This window comes from Meriones unguiculatus, chromosome 2 (genome assembly GCF_030254825.1).
Source record: "Meriones unguiculatus strain TT.TT164.6M chromosome 2, Bangor_MerUng_6.1, whole genome shotgun sequence".
NCBI classification, from domain to species: domain Eukaryota; kingdom Metazoa; phylum Chordata; class Mammalia; order Rodentia; family Muridae; genus Meriones; species Meriones unguiculatus.
Window position 1 is genome coordinate 125,938,120 of NC_083350.1, and position 12,124 is coordinate 125,950,243.

At 45.1% G+C, this 12,124-nt stretch overlaps 1 protein-coding gene across 4 annotated transcripts in view; it reads right to left on the minus strand.

Moving 5' to 3' along the window:
• The window catches only part of Frs2 (fibroblast growth factor receptor substrate 2), an 84,242-nt gene extending 82,155 nt beyond the window's left edge, over nt 1-2,087 (minus strand). For all 4 annotated transcript variants that reach the window (XR_009590029.1, XM_060378097.1, XM_060378098.1 and 1 more), the window contains exon 1: nt 1,950-2,087. The gene's annotated coding sequence lies outside the window, so the exon portion shown is untranslated. The remainder of the gene's footprint in view (nt 1-1,949) is intronic.
• Nucleotides 2,088-12,124: the final 10,037 nt, after the last annotated feature.

A 12,124-nucleotide genomic window follows, 5' to 3' on the forward strand; every position in this document is an offset into this window, starting at 1 on the left:
CCCAATCTTAGGCCCTGAACAAGTGAGTACTTCAAATACATAAGAGGCCACGGTTTCTAGCCAAATCTAAAAACTGTGCAACTTATCTTCACTCACATTTTTCCCACAAGCGTAAAAAAAAATAAAAAAATAAAATACACCTCCTTTATCTATTTAATATCAACAACTTTGACATAGATTTGGGGGTTGTGGAGATGGGTCACATGTAAAGTCCTTTCTGAGCAAGCATGGGGCCCTGAACTGGCATCTGCAGCACCCACACAGAAGCCAGGTGCTGTGGCATGTGTCTGTAACTGCTGGACAGGGATTGAGGGACACAGTGAACACAGGAGGATCCCTGGAGCTTGCTGGCAAGAAAGCCCAGCCAAAACCTCAAGCTCCAGGCTCAGGGAGACCCTTCCTCAAGATGATGATGATGATGATGATGATGATGATGATGATGAATAATCTAAGAAGACAACCAATGTGAACCTCTGTCATTACACACACAGAGAGAGAAAAATTTTTAATGAAATAAATTTTCTTTTGCATAAGACAGTCATGGAACTTGTCACCTCAGACTATTCCCCTCATTCATATTATCTTCCCTTCCGGTAGTAGAAGGAGAGAGAATGGCATAAGTACAAGAAAGACAGACAGCCAAGATAAACAAAACTATAAACCCCAACATAAGCATGATATGAGAAGTGCAGATAATGGCATTGGTTTCAGGAAGATGACTTAGGTATACCTGACACTGAAACAATGAGGGTCATCTGCAAAAAAATGAACTTTCTGATTATAATTCAAAATCCAATGAAAGTGGAAAGTATCTCCATTACTTCCTACAATCCTTTCACCGGTAGTTTATCACCTAAACTCCGTTTACTAATAGTGCCTACAAGATTTTTTTCTCTAGGAAATTCTCATAGTTTATTCCAGCTAAACACCTCATGCATTTAAATCAACATACACCTCTTCTTTCCAGCCGTGGGAACCTCCGCGTTGCAGCAACAGCTGGACTACACAAAAAAACCCTCTGAGGAGAAACTGAGGACAATTTTTTTTTTAAGCTCAAGAAATGACAGTTCCAAGTACGACAGTGAACACACCTGGGGTGGAAAAGGAGACCATTTTCCAGCCCTTTACCGTCAACTTGTGCAGTGTCCCGACTGAACTCTTCCAACTGTGACTTTGGATGAGCACAGGAATTCGAAAGGTTGCTTAGAGAATAGCATCATTTTTTTTTTCCTTCACGTCAACAGGAACACCGAGAAACTCATCTGAAACTACGGTTCTCCCCAAACCTTTGTTTTTAAGAAGTAACTCCAACAGTTTCAGCTTTCAAGCGAGCAAAGTTATTCTTCCAGGAACGCTACTGCCTCAGTGACCGACCTACTCAGGCAACCCAGACCCAGTTAGTTTCAAGCCGACTCCAACCCGAACCCAGGCGACGCGCACTCAGGTCAGGATGAAAAGCCCCGCACAAGATCGCCAAACATCCACACAGGGAGCGCCCCACCCTCGGGACTGAGACTACACCCCTGGGACACAGGATAATTACTGCGCCGGGAAAGGGGGGGACAGACCCAAGAGGCGACGAAAGTCGGGCACTGATGTCCAGTGCAGCCTGGCGGTCCGGCTCCCCAGCGCTCGGGTCCGTCCACAGAGCCCACTCCGGAGGCGCCGAGCCCACTAGCCCCAGCAGAGAAGAGAGGGGGTCGCGGTGCGGGCGGCCCGGCCCCCTCCCGAGCCCCCTCGGCGGCCGCAGCTCCGGGAACCCGCTCCTGGCCGCGCCCCGCCCACTCCGCGGCCCCGCGGCGCGCCTCTTCCCGGCCCGCGGGCCGCGCGCGCTCCGCGGCGGCCGACGACCCCCTTCCCGGACCCCGACAGCTGAACCTGCAGCGGACAGCCGGGTCGGAGGCTCGCCCTCCCGGCGCAGGCCCGCTCGACTTCCCGGAGCCACTCACCGTCGGCGCGAAGGCGCTGCGAGGGCGCGGGGTGGCGGCCGCGGAGCTCCGCGCTCTCTCCGCGACCCGACCCCCTCCTCGGAGCCGACGGAGCCTCGGCGGTTGTGTCTTCAAGGCCTCTCTCCGGCCCGAACCCTAGACAAGCACTTCCGGGGGAGCGGGGGAGGGCTGGGTTCTGGCACCGGAACTGCTCCCAGGCTGGGGCTGCCAGGCCTCCCGGGAGGGGCGGGGCCTCCGAGCCTGGCGCCCGCGGACCCGCCCCCGGCTCCTCGCTAACCCCGGTGGCCCCGCGGCCCCCAGGCTACGGCTGGCACCCCTCAGTTTGGCTGCTGTTAGAAACACTCCCCTCCAGCCACCTAATTCTACGGCGGCTCGGGAGTCCAGCCTAGCCCGGCTCAGGGCATGCACCCCGCTCGCCGACTGTCCTGCGGAGTTGTCCTCACTCCGCTTGTCTCGCTCAGAAGTGCGGTTGACATTCATCCGAGGAAGGCTTACTGCGTGATAGGCACAGTATCGGCTGCGCTAACTTTTTAAAATGCCCTTCATGCTCCCGGAAATTGGTGCTGTTATTCTCTACACCTCGCAGAGAAGGAAACCGGCCAGGGATCAAACTTTGCCACCAATGATGGCTCTTGGTTTTACATTAGTTTGTGGTATGTGTAGAACTCTCATTTGCCCCCCAAACAATACTTTCCAAATTATTCGAAGACAGGAGCCAAACTATATTTCCCTATATCGGTCGTCCTTTGCACCTTCAACAAAGGCTGAGATGACAGGCTCCTCAATCTTAGTGTCTGGTTGGCTGTTATTTTACAGCCAGGATGTTTATTAACATCCTGATGAGTTAGTTAACCTTTTTAAGCTTGTGTGTGTGTGTGTGTGTGTGTGTGTGTGTGTGTGTGTGTGTGTGAGATATGTGTTCATCTCTGGATTGTAGAAGTTAAAAATAATGTAATGCATGGTAACAGAGTTCCTAGAACTGGGTAAGTCCACACAAGTCTTTTACCTAACTGGTAACAGGCAATAGAGAAGACCAGGGTACTTTTGAAACTCCGACTTTTTAAAAGACTGTATGAGAACCCACAGACTCAGATGTCAGGCAAGGAAAAGAGAGACGATCTTAAAAGATTCCTCTGCCACAAAGTCAAGAAAAGCATCAACTATTGGAGGCAGGTTTTCTGTCTGCAGCTAGATCCCACAAGAAAAAAAAAAAAAAAAAGCGAGGGGGGTGGGGGAGTCAAGCTTGGTGAGGTAGCTTATATCTGTATTTCCAGCAGTCTAAAGGCTGTGGTGGGGAGTTTCTGGTCAGCCTAGGCTTTACAGTGAGTTCCAGACATGCCAGCCAGGACTATGTAGCAAGACTCTGTCTCAGAAAAAAAAAAAAAAAAAGAGCCTTTTAGCATGCCTAGTGTCCTTTAAACAAATACTGCAGGGGAGAGTTTTAAAGCATTCTGCTTCGAGAAAGAGTAAAAGAAAACCCCTTATTACAAACTCAACATGCAAACAATCCCATCACTATTGCTGAATTTAAAGTGCTGCCCTGTGTTTTATGTAATTGCAGAAGTGTTTGTAAATGCTTCCACACTTCCCCAGTTCAAGAAGCCTTTCATGACTGCTAGCAGAGTGAAGGAAAAAAACAAAAAAACAGAGCCTGCACAGACAAAACTTAGGCTGTCTCTAGCATTTACCATCGTCACCCTCCCAGTCCCAGGTGCGAACACACACACACACACACACAGCCCAGAGACCTAGGAGAGGAGCCATCAATCACACAGACACACACACACACACACACACAGAGAGAGAGAGAGAGAGAGAGAGAGAGAGAGAGAGAGCCCAGAGACCTAGTGAGAGGAGCCTTCAATCACACACACACACACACACAGAGAGAGAGAGAGAGAGAGAGAGAGAGAGAGAGAGAGAGAGAGAGAGAGCCCAGAGACCCAGTGAGAGGAGCCCTTAGTCACAAGACTCTCTTATAACTGGTAAGTGGCGAAGCCTGAATTTAAAAGCGAATCCGTGTTCTCAGATGCTCTTCAGCACGCGGCCAGCAGTTCTCCAGCTTGAAAGTGCATCGCCATCACCTGGAGGGCTTGTTAAACAAATTGCTGGGCCCCATCCCCAACCTTTCACTTACCCGGGTAGTGCTTCTCAAGGTGTGTCCCGGGTCTAGCAGCTCAGCATCACCTGGGAACTTGTTAAAGATGCAAATTACCAGGCCCCGCCCCAGACCTTGTAAAGCTGTAACTCCCGGATTAGATCGAACAATCCCGGTTTCAAAAGTCCCTCCTCCCCAACCCGGGAGGTCTGATAAGATCGCGAGTTAAAGAACTACGGCATTCTAGTAGCCGATCTTTCACTTATTTTTTCCTTTGTGGTAAATCCACAGCATGGGATTGTTGGTCTTGTTGGGAGGAGAGGAGTGTTAGTTTTGTTGTGTTGAGGGATCAAGTCTGCCTCAGCCCATAGGGCGCAAATGCGTTATATTCCCAGTCAAGGGGGAAAAACCTCGTTATTAAATGACATTTTGGAACATTTTAATTCATCTCTTTCTCTCCATAGGAGATGAGGATGGGGAAAGTAAGTTCTAATGGAGGGTTCGGTTCGTTCTGATTTGTACTGAAATTGAACCAGATAATTCCCGGTTGGGGGTGGGGAAGGTGGAACAAATCTTACTTGAGAACCTCTGGGTGTCGAGGCTTTATGTGCATTTTCTAAATCAATCTTAACTGTGCTGTGAGGTTTTATGGTCTTACTTTTTCACAAATGAGAGTAGCTGAGACTGAGGTGAAGTAGTTGACTTAAGGCCACGTTCTTGTTACGGGGTCGAAACAGGATTGCTCAAAGATCCCTCTAATTCCAAAACTCATGCTTTCTACTTTGTGGCCGGAGCTAGAGAACCAGATTCCAGTGGCTCCAGCCACCCCGGCTACGCAGCCCTGAGTAAGCGATTTCATCTCGATTTTCAATTTCTCCATCTATAAATAATGTTATCGTAAATCTGCCCTCCCCGCACTAGAATGTCAAAATAAATGAGGAAATAAAAGTGCTTTCAGCTCTTTGAAGGAAAACAGTAAAAAGGCAAGTTATGGTATTGTGCGTTTAGACACACACGGAGTTTGTAAGCCTGGGTGTTGAAGTTTTCGCTGGTTCTTCCCTGAGCCATACAGAACACACCTACCGAAAAGGGGGGAGGGGCGGGGCGGGTGTTAACTTCATTTGCCAATGTCTCCTAAAGGATAAAAAGATGATAGGGAATAGTGTGTGTGTGTGTGTGTGTGTGTTTAACTACACAGAGAGCAGGACACTGTGGTCCACACATATGCTTAGCAAAGTGGAGGCTGTAACAAGTCCGAGGCCAGCCTGGACTCTATACTGAACCCCTGACTGAAAACTCAGGGAGCTCAGTGACAGTATGCTTCACGCGCCCTAGACCCTGGCCCGTCCAATTTGTAATTTAAATGACAGAGATTTCTTACAAGGTCCACAGACACCACTTGGTTACAAAATACTAGCCCACCCTCATCCTAAGCCGTTTTTTTTTTCTTTCCACTCCAAGCACCTCAATACCCTCCCCCCCTCCACCCCCCTCCTCAAGGAAGACTTAAAATTCCTGTTATTTTATTATGTAGAAGGATTTAGTTCTTAATCTTTATCTCAGGCCAGACTCCAGGCCATCTTTACTGACTTAATAGCCAGGTTGTGCAATCCCAGAGGGTACCATTCCCAAAGGATACAGGGGGAGTGTTTCTCAAGGGGGTGCCAGGCCAAGCAAGACCCCAAGCCTCACTCTGGGGGCTATGCAAGGCAAGGACGCCATCTCAGCAAAGCACCTATCCCCACACCCATTAAGACAGCGCACTGCAGTGTTCACTCCCTGGCAGGCCCGGAGATAATGGTGTTCTTTGTTTACGTTGTGTTTGTTTTAACATAGGCTTGATCCTTTACCAGCCAGTTTAAGTCTTAGGCTCCGCGCTTCACCCCAGCATTTTTCACTGCCTCCTCTGATACCGTCAAATCTCCCCAAACTTAAAGAGATTTCTAAATGTTTTAGTTCTTTTTTCCGGACAATATCTTACTATGTAGTTCAGGCTAAGTTCCCAATTCTTGATCCTCCTGCCTCCACCTTCCAAGTGTTGGGATTACAGATGAGTGTCACTACACCTAGGTAAATTTTTGTTTGGTTGGTTGCTTGGTTGGTTTTTTTGTTTTGTTTTATCTGAAGAGGGTCACACTTTGTGTACCTCAACTTTGATCCCTTCTTTGGCCTAAGTGCTGAAAAGCATGTATTTCAGGTAATAGCACTGTGTACAATATATGTGTTTTATTATTAGTGTATGTAGAAAGCTTTGAAAACCACTCTGGAATGTGTTTGCTCCATAGTTTTGTACACAAACCCCAACATAAATAAATAAAATAAACTCAAAGGGATTTTTAAAGATTTCCCCCTCTTTTTGATTTTACTTTTACTTTATGTGTGTGAATGTTTTGCCTGTGCCCACAGAAATCAGAAGAGGGCACTGGATCCCCTGAAACTGGACTTAGAGATGGCTGTGAGCCACCATGCAATACTAAGAATTGAGCCCAGATGCTCTGTAAAGAGCATTTTTTGCTCCTAACCATTGAACTATTTCCCCAGTCACAAGATTTATTCTATTTTCAATTATGTGTGTAGGTGTGGGGAGGGGGGTATATACTTGTGAGAACAACTTCCTGTGGAGGTCAGGGGCCTTAGAAGAATTCTTTTGATTGTGAGCCACCCAGCATAGGTACTAGGAACACTTGGGGTCCCTGGAAAAGCAGCACATGGGCTTGTTTGTTGTCACTGATGGTTGTAGTAGTTTTTATTATTTGTGAAGTTGTTTTGTTTGTTTTTTATGTGAGTGAATGTTTTTGCCTTCATAAATGTCTGTACAGCATGAACATCCAGTGCCAAGGCCAGAAGAGGGCATCAGGTCCCCTGAAACTGGAGTTACAGACGATTGGGAGCTGCCTTATGAGTGCTGGCAATCAAAGCTAGTCTTCTGGAAGAGCAGCCAGTGCTTTTTTAACCACTGAGCCATCTCTCCTGCCTCTTGCTTTTTTGTTTGTTTGTTTGTTTGTTTGAGATAGGGTTTCAATATATCTCCCTAGCTGGCCTTCCTGGACTATAACTGACTGTGTAGAACAGGCTGGCCTCAAACTCAAAGAGATTTGCCAGTCTCTGCCTCTCAAGTGCTGGGATTGAAGACATCCACCACCTTGCTCAAAAGAAAATAAAAGGAAAAAGAACACACAGACTCTTAACTGATGAGCCTTCTCTCCAGCTTTATAAATTCAAAGCTTTAAAATCAAGGCTGGGGATGTAGCTCAGTTTGCAAAGTGCTTGCCCAGCATGTAAAGATTCCTGGGTTTGACTTGCCAGGACCATATTAAAGTTTTGAATTGTTTCTTTAAAGGAGTGCTGGTGTATGTCTATAATCCCAGAACTTGGAAAGTATTGGCAAGAAGGTCAGGGGTTCAAAACCCTGTCTCAAAAAAAAAAAAAATTTCTGCCAGCTCTTGAAACTTAAGCTACTCTGGCAAGCATCTGGCACACATGTGGCACAAGGCACCATTGTCTTTGCTTCATATGCCTCTGCCCCTCTTCATCAAGGATAGTGAGTTGTTCTCCCTCAAAAGTAAAGTCTTTGCTCTAGACACGAAGTCTGGGACCGCTAGGCTAGAAGAGAATGTGGGTGTTTTGTAAGAAGTATAGAATCTTGTCATAACTACTTATTCCAATGGACTTTGTGAGAGTTTGAAAGTCTTTTTCTTGTAGAGCAGATCATAAGATCCAAAAAAAGACAAGTATAGACAACAAATGGTATAGTCAATACCAATGATTTTGTTTTATTGTTGTTGTTTAACAAAATAGGTAGCCCAGGCTGGCCTTGAACTCACTATGTAGCCAAGGATGACCCGAGCCACCAGTTTTTGAGGTGCTGGAGATGGACTCCATATTAGGTAAATACTGAACCAACTGAGCCGCATCCCAGTATCCCTACCACCAACAATAGAAAAGAGTTGTAGATACCAGTTGTCAGCTGTCTGGAAAGAGAAGAAAAGATACTATCAGATACTTAGAAGCAACTGTGTAAGATTGAGATCTGTCCATTCTGTCCCCTTTGTTCTTCATGGAGAGCTGCTGCACAGCTGGTTAAGGTAGATAGCAAGGGGCAGAGCAGGGATTAGAAGACAGACAATCTGTCTCCAAAGGGTCAGTCTTAACCGCTAAGCCAACACTGAGCCTCTCCCACGTGACACAGCCATGACTGCCTCCACCCAAGAGACTTGTGCCTATCTCCTCCAGGCCCTTTAGAGAGATCTGTAATGAAGCCACAAGGTCCTCCTCCTCTTCTTCCCCCTGCTACCCATGACACACTAGCTCATGTATTGTCTTCATTGTGGAGTGTGCAAACTGCCCGACATCTGAAACTTTCTGAAATTTTCATACGCTTGCGTGAAGTTTGTTCCTAACTGAAAGTTACAGCTGAGTCCTATGCCTATGTTGAGCAAAGTTTTTGTGAAGTGTTTTCTCAAAGACGATGGATGCAAACTAACGCAACACAAGCCTGACACTGGAAACCAGTGTCTGTAGTCAAATTGTGCTGGGGTGGAGAAATGGGAGACAGTAAGATTGAATTTGAGAAAAAATGTCACCTTGACACTAATGTAGCAAAAACCTCAAAAATAACCTCAAAGGGAATGGGCATCAATTTTTAGCATGTTTTGCATTTTTTTAAATTACATATTAAGAAAAAGTAATTAGAACCTATCCTGTCCTTTAAAAAGGTTAAGTTAATTACCTGTCTTGTTACCAGGCCTGAGTTAGTTATGCGTGTGAAGAGTAAGGGTTACCTTTCACCTTCACCTTTTATTTTTATTTTATTTTATTTTTAATAAAAGCGATGGCTCAGCAGGAAAAGGAGCTTGCCTGATGACCTGAGCGTAATCAATGGAACCCACATCATGTGTGGCTTTACCTCTGGCCCCACCCCTCCCACACACAGACACAAAATTGTTTTTTCACTTTATTTTAAAAATGGTTGCCCATCTCAGTCTGCCTCAGCTTCTCCCTCTACAAAATGCACACGATAAATGCATCTTTATGTCCTAAAGATGTTTTGAGACACGGCTAATAAATGATTGTAAAGCACAGGTCTTTGAAGTATAAAGCACTGCATAATTACTAAATACTGTAATAGTCATCCTCATAATAATAGTAATTTTCAACCAACACATCAACCAGCCCCAGATGCCTTTAGTCACCTCCCAATTAGACGAAAGTGTATATGCCAAGTGTGAAATAAAGTCAAAAATCTTAAACCGCAGGCCAGTTCCATTCTCTCCCTCTTTCCTAAGCAAGAGCCGAAGTCACACTGCCAGTGAGAGGTAGCTAAGCTCCAGCTGTGTGGCCATCACTGTGTGACCCGCTGGTGCAGTACAAACCTCTCTGACCTATTTCTTTCATTTTTTAAAAATAATTATTTATTTTTATTTCATGTGCACTGGCTTTGCCTGCTTGCATGTCAGTGTAAGGGTGTCAGGTCCCCTGAAACTGAAATTACAGACACTTGTGAACTGCCGCGTGGGTGCTGGAAATTGAACCCGGGTCCTTTGGGAGAGCAGTGAGTGCTGTTAATCACTCAGCCATCTCTCCAGCCCCTATTTCTTTTATTTTTAAGTCACTTTTAGTTAGTTGTCAGGGGTAGGCATTTGTGCCACAGTGCACAAGGAGGTCAAAGGGCAATGCGAGTGTGTTAGTGCTCTTCTCTCCAGCCTTACCGCTGAGCCACCTCACCAGCCCGAGGCCTGTTTAACTATGGAAATGACAACTGATGATGCCTGACTGTGTCTCCAGAAGAGCTGAACAGAGCGACACTAACAGAATCTAAACACAGGTATACTAGAAGAGCTCAATGGATGTTAGTGATGACGGTGACTAGACACGGTGCATGGAGAGAAAAACAAAAAACAAAAAAACTAACAATGGACTGCAGTCTATCCCATGCTGACTACAAGAGAAAGCAAAGTCAATACACTCAACTTGAGGAGCGATTTCAGCTACTCTCCAGACCATGGTGTTAGCATTTACCGTAACGAGCTCTTCAAGTGTAAAATCCAGAAAGCACAAGAAACGGTGAGTCATCTTATTTTCACTTTAATGGCTGTTTATGTCATAAGTGACTATGTTTTGGTTGTATATGACGGGAGTGGGGGTAAAATTTGAAAGTACCTCTTTACCACTAGTGACCCAATTCCCTAGCTCCTCCTCTCCATAGATGTGACCATGGCAAATGATTTGTTGTACTGTGTTCAGGGCCCTTGTGAGATCACTTACATGCCTCCTAACAAAATCCAATGCACAGGCAATGTACGCGCCTACAACATGTGTGTTTAAGGCCCTAGAAGAACAGGACCTCCCAAAAACTGTTTTAAGAATTTAGCATTTTGATGGGTGAGATGGCTGAGTGATAAAGGCACTTGTCACTAAGCCTGGCCACCTGAATTTGATCCCTAGGACACCATGGTCGATGGAGAGAGCCAGCTCCTACAAGTTGTTCCCCGACCGCCCCCACAAATAAATAAACATAATTTTTAAAAGAATTTGATACTTCCACAAATACAGAATAAAACCAGAGCTTGTTTAGACTTTCTTGTATTTAATTTTAATAAAGCTTTAATATCAAGCAAAAGGATCTATTTTAAATTATTATTATTATTATTTCGAAACACGGTCTCTCTCCTTAGCTCTGGATGTCCTGTAACTCACTATGTAGACCGGGCTGGCCTGGAACTCACAGTAAGAACCTGCCTCTGCCTCCCAAGTGCTGGGATTAAAGGCGTGTGCTGCCACACTTGTGGAAACAAAATGAAATTATTTAATGGATGCCATAACATCTTTAAAGATTAGGATCGTTCTTCAGATCTTACTGTCAGCTTGTTCTGAGGGCTGGAGATAGAGCAGTGGCCTAGCACATGCAAGGCCCAAGTTTAATTTACAGTACTGGAAAAACCACACGGCGAGTCACAAGTATGTTTTGTGAACGGGGCATGTACACTAATATTTTAAACTATGAATATAGTTGGTTACAAATGCTTACTTTTTGGTAATAATATCTTTGCTGTGTTTTATTTTTGTTTTAGGAGGTAGTGTCTTGTGGCCAAACTCTTGATCCCCTCTACCTCAACCTCCTGCATGCTAGGAGTACAAGCATGTACTACCAAACCTGGCCAGTGAGTAATGTTATATATATATATATATATATATATATATTCCATTATATCTACATACATATATAAAATAATATAATGTATAGATAAATATTATATCTATTTAATATATTAAAGTTTTCATTTACTTATTTATATATGTTTATGGAGTATATAGCATGATATTTCAAGACATGTATACAGTAGCTAACGATAGGATTGAGGTAACTGGTATCTTTATTATTTCAAACATTTATCACCTGGTATAAGAAGTTGCAGAATTCTCCCCACTGTCAATCTTGAAGTATTAAGTTAGTTGTTATGCCAGGGGTGTAGCTGAGCAGTAGAGTGCCTTCCTCCTGCATTCAGAGACCTCGGCTTGAAGGCTGCTGTACTGTGGAATACTGCTCCAATATCCCCACTAATGTGTGCGTGATTTTAAACACTGTGGTATTTACCAAGTAAATCTAAATCAAGAATTTGCTGCCTATTTGCCACTTTACCTCACTAAAAACTATGCCTTTTTAAGGCTCCTGTTGGAATGATTTCCATTTCAAACGCTTCCTTTCTTGGTGAAGCGAATTTCATTTTCCATCACATTTTCAAGGCAGTGTAATAGAATCCTCTTCTAATCTCCACAGAGTGTCTGAGGGCGAGGAGTCCAGCAGACCAGGGGCTTTCTAAATGGTGACGGTGGAGAGATGCCAAGGATGCAGAATGGTGCCACGGACAGAATCCTCAAGTGGCTCTCTGAAGTAGCAGAAACTCACGTGCAAACTGTATTTCACGGAGCCGGAGTGTCTCACCTACAAAGAGAGAGCACGTGTGCATATTGCAGAGCAGGGAATAGAGTGTTTCAGGAGACAGCAAGAGAATGTTCCCTGAAGAAAAAGCCAAAGACCTCTGGAGAAAGAAGAAAGGAGAATTAAGCAATAAGGCCT